The 4,859-nt window shown below is 43.8% G+C and overlaps 1 long non-coding RNA gene across 2 annotated transcripts in view; it reads left to right on the plus strand.

Moving 5' to 3' along the window:
- Positions 1 to 1,287, plus strand: part of LOC147582335 (uncharacterized) — a 29,210-nt gene extending 27,923 nt beyond the window's left edge. The window contains exon 3 of one of the 2 annotated variants that reach the window (XR_015248986.1): positions 1,214 to 1,287. This is a non-coding gene — a long non-coding RNA (uncharacterized LOC147582335). The remainder of the gene's footprint in view (positions 1 to 1,213) is intronic. The other variant, XR_015248987.1, reaches the window with a different exon arrangement.
- Positions 1,288 to 4,859: the final 3,572 nt, after the last annotated feature.

A 4,859-nucleotide genomic window follows, 5' to 3' on the forward strand; every position in this document is an offset into this window, starting at 1 on the left:
GAAAAAAGAGCTGACCAAAGAGGGTTCCCAGTTAGATAGGGTTCTGGGTTTCATTTTATTTATAATAATGTCTTTTTAAAATGTTGATAAAAAGGTAGAATTGGAATGTCCAATTGTCTTACTATTTTTGTATTTCCTTATGTAACAATGGGATGCTATTCACTGTAGGTGGGAAGGTGGTGTATTTCAGAAGCTCCTTCCCCACCCCCTCCCTGCCAAAAAGGGAGGTAAGATTGGACTCCCTGCCAAGCTGCTTAGTGGGATTGCCCCTTACATTATAGTCTTTGTTTACCTGGGGAAGGTAGAATTTAAGGTATTAATTCAAATACTGCTGTTGTCCTTAGCTTGCTTCTTAGTGAGTAAAATGTTAAAAAAAGACAATATGCCTGGATCCTGTTTTGACAGTAATGCCTGTAATTATAGGAGGATTTGGAGGACTGTTTGGACTTGGTAATGTGAGCTCTGATTCTTCTTAGTCTCCCTGGGCTCAGGGCAAATGGTCAGTCTTACAGTTCTACCTCCTTGACTCTGTTTTATCTGCAAGATTTTATTTTTTAAAGTATTCTCTACACCCAATGTGGGGCTTGAACTCACAACTCCAAGATCAAGAGTCAAATGCTCCATTGACTGAGCCAGCCAGGTGCCCCCCTACTTGACTCTTAAGTGTCTACATGCATGATGCAGGGAAACAGCATGAATGATTGTAAAATAACCTAGATTATATGCTCGTGTGCACTGGTGTGCTTTTGAGTGCGGGTAGGCCCCAGGTTCTGTGCAACCCCAGCTTTCATTTAGCTCCTGGATCCACCTAGGCTGGAGATAAGTGGTGGGGGACCTCTCAGACGGCACTGCCCAGGCTTGGTTCACGCTCCTTGGTGGGAGCAGCAGAGAACGTTTGTTTAAAGCTCCTTTTCTTGAGATTACACACATTGCTCCCTCTTTTAAAAAAAAATTTTTTTTAATGTTTATTTATTTTTGAGAGAGAGAGAGAGACAGATTGTGAGCAGGGGAGGGGCAGAGAGAGAGGGAGACACAGAATCTGAAGCAGGGTCCAGGCTCTGAGCTGTCAGCACAGAGCCTGACACATGGCTCAAACTCACAAACCACAAGATCATGACCTGAGCAGAAGTTGGATACTTAACTGACTGAGCCACCCAGGCGCCCCGAGACATTGTTCCCTCTTAACTTCTTTTCTTTTTATTTTTTTCTCTAGGCTATGGACTTACGCCAGATGACAGAGAGAGACAGAGAGAATTCTGGAAAGAGAGATTGAGAAAACAGGTGACAAAAAATGTCTAGGGTGATCGAACTCAAGTCTGGTTAGTAAAGCAAGCAAGTGAGGATCAAGAAGCATATGTGCCCATTGGCCTCAGGCTGATTTTTAGGGGCAGGTAAATCAGCCTCTCCTGTGCCATCCCTCCCTTTATGGAGTGGGATGCCCCTTCAGGATTAAATTGTGCTTTTTTTGTCTTCTTTAGCAAGAGAAGTCCTACTTGCTAGTGTAGTACAGGATTGAAATTTACTTTGGAATCCTACACGCAGGGAGAGGGCATAGCCTCTTGGTATTTGGGGGAGTTTATTAAAAATTGGCTTCCCTCTTTAGAACTTGAACACCAGAAAGTCAGGGATGATGTGTATGAGTTAGTGGATGCTGAAAACATTCAGGATCCAGGATGGTTTATCTGGTGACACTTTGACATCCTAGAATGGGGACAACGAAGAACCACTCCACTCCAGCCCTGGGCAGCTGGCAAGGTCCTGCCGCCACTGCCCGTGTTTCAGGGACAGTGCCACCAGAGGCTCAGTCACCCACTGTTCTGTGTTCTGTGGCCCTCCTAAGGGAAGGCTGGGTTGTCACCAAGATCCTGGGCCTCTCTTTTCCAGTAGGCGCCTTTTGGCACCAGTGGCCATGGGTCATCTAATCTCTGTAACCTCATGCCAGTTAATTGAAAGAGCTTTATTTGGAGGATCCCAGACAGGTTGGGTAGCTGCTCTTTCTCTGAGATAACCATGGGAGAATGGTCAGCAAACCTCCTACGTATTTATTAGTGAAGAGATCCCTGCTGCCTTACACCTGCTGCTTGTGAGTCTTTCCAATTGACGCTGGTGGGAATCGGTGCCACTTTGAAAATCTGCCATCAGAGTCTTTCCCACCACCCCCATACCCTCTGCCCTCTACCCCAATTCACTGATTGTATTAACTTAACACAAGTCTCCATTGGAGTCTATATTTCTCCTGTTCTAAACCTTGTGGGCAAATGGTCCTTACCTGCAAACATGTTTGTGAAATCTATGATGGGGTCCAAGATGTGTAAAAAATGAATATGAGGATGCCATATAAGTTTTGTGTAATACCAGGAAACTCCCACTCTAATGGACAGCCTCCTTTAATTAGTTTATATACACTCTCAGTGGAAGTGATTGCGTCTCTGTGCAATTATTTCAGCCTTTGTTATCAAGTTTTTTCTTTTCTTTTTTTTTTTTTAATTTGAGAGAGAGAGAGAGGGAGAATCTTAAGCAGGCTCCATGCTTAGCACAGAGCCCAACTCTGGGCTACGATCACAACCCTAGGATCATGACCTGAGCCAAAATCAAGGGCCAGATGCTCAACCAACTGAGACGCCCAGGCGCCCTTCTTTTCTTTTCTCAATCTGAACCATTCCAATTTACCTTTTCATCTTGTTTTGTCACCCTGGTTCATATATGTATGTATGTATGTATATAACAAATATAAATATAAATTATATATTATATCATATTGTGTATTAAATACAATATATATTAAACAAATTCCTGGAAGTCATTGGGGCTGCTTTTGAAATGGGAAATATTTATCCTGGGTGAATCTTTGAATAGAAATGAATCTCTAAAGACTGCACATGTCTCGGCTGGAGGAAAAAGAAGAACATTAACAGAGTAGGTAATAGCTGGGGGTGGAGTTCTGAAAAGTTTTGAGAAAAACAGATCATGACAGCAAAAACAATAACTGACAAAATAAAAAAAAAAAGACCAAAAAAAAAAAAAAAAGAGATCTTGGGAGAAAAACTGGAGAGAAAGTCAGATATATAATATTAATAGAATGGGGGCTCAAGCCAGAGATAGTTACCATAGAGCAGATAGAAGAGATAGAGACTATACAAAGCCCAGACGTTAAGCGGATACTGATAAAGCCGTGTTGTGGAAGTTGGGAATCTGGATCTGTAGGGATCTGAGTGATCTTGACCAATGACATGCTTTAAATTAGTAGTTTGCAGATCCACATTTCTCACAACTTATGATGGTTTAGTTGTGTAAATGAACCATGTATGCGGCACTGTGGGGTTGTACAGGAAAACTGGGGACATCACAAAGAGCTCCTCAGAGGCACTTCCTTTACCTGGCTTTGACAAAGACAGCTCCAACTAGCTTGCCAAAGACAACTCATCCCTTCTCTAAAACCTCGGGGGTCCTTCAGATTAGTACCAAGACCCTAGGGGCTCCTGGCTGGCTCAGTCAGAAGCAAGACCCTACTCGCTGTGTACTTTTCATTGGCTATTTGTGAATGTATTTTACCCCTACTAGACTATAACCTCAATGAAGGTAGATCTGTGTAACTATTTTGGCTAGCCCAGGCTTCGTCTTGTACATAGTACCATAATAGACCTTTATATTCCTTTTCTCCTCTTCCTCCTTCTCCCCTTCTGCTTCTCCTTCAGTCTTCCTTTTGGGTAGTATAGGCAGTGCATCTCAAAATTCAATTTACAAGCGAATTGTCTAGGGATCTGGCTAAAATGCAGGTTCTGATTCAGTAGGTCTACATTTCCTACAACTTTGTTTTGTTTTTTAAGTAGTCTCCATGACCAGCATGGGGCTCAAGCTCATGTCTCTGAGTTGCTTGCTCTAACGGACTGTGCCAGCCAGGTGCCCCCGTAGGTCTGCATTTCTAAGAAGCTCCCAGGTTGCTGATTCTATCACACTTTGGGTTGCAGAGTGTAGAAAAATAATTGAGCACAGGTTTTCCAGTCAGTGTCCCGAGTTCAAATCCAATTTTAACTCTTGTTAACTCTGTGCTTGTGGGCAGGGTAAAACTCCCGCCTTCTCTGTAAAATGAGATACTCATACCACCCAGTATGACATAGGGTTTTTCTGAGGATTAAATAAATTAACGTACATAGGCGGCAGTCAGGATCTACTTTCTGTAAGGAAAGCACAATAACGGGGCACTTGGCTGGCTCAGTCGGAAGAACATGCGTTCCTTGATCTAGGGGTCGTGAGTTCCAGTTCCACATGGAGTGTAGAAATTATTGAAATAAATAAAACTTAAAAGAAAAATAAAAGGACCACAATAGGGGCACCTGGGTGGCTCAGTCGGTTGAGCGTCCAACTTGGGCTCAGGTCACAGTCTCACACAGTTCGTGGGTTTGAGGCCCGCATCAGGCTCTGTGCTGACCACTTGCTCAGAGCCTGGAGCCTGCTTCGGATTCTGTGTCTCCTTCTCTCTCTGCCCCTCCCCCGCTCACGCTTTGTCTCACTCTGTTTCTTAAAAATAAATAAATGTAAAAAAAAAAAAAAAAAGCGGGGGGGCGCCTGGGTGGCTCAGTCGGTTAAGCGTCCGACTTCGGTTCAGGTCGTGATCTCGCAGTCCATTAGTTCGAGCCCCGGGTAGGGCTCTGTGCTGACAGCTCAGAGCCTAGAGCCTGTGTCAGATTCTGTGTCTCCCTCTCTCTGGCCCTCCCCCATTCATGCTCTGTCTCTGTCTCAAAAATAAATAAAGGTTAAAAAAAATTAAAAAAAAAATTTTTTTTTTAAAGGAGCGCAATAAAAAGTAATCACGGGGCGGGGCGGGCCCAACGCCGGGAGGGGCGGGGCTTTGGCAACAC

Source organism: Puma concolor, chromosome A3 (assembly GCF_028749965.1).
Source record: "Puma concolor isolate L17-30 chromosome A3, mPumCon1.1.hap2, whole genome shotgun sequence".
Lineage (NCBI taxonomy): Eukaryota > Metazoa > Chordata > Mammalia > Carnivora > Felidae > Puma > Puma concolor.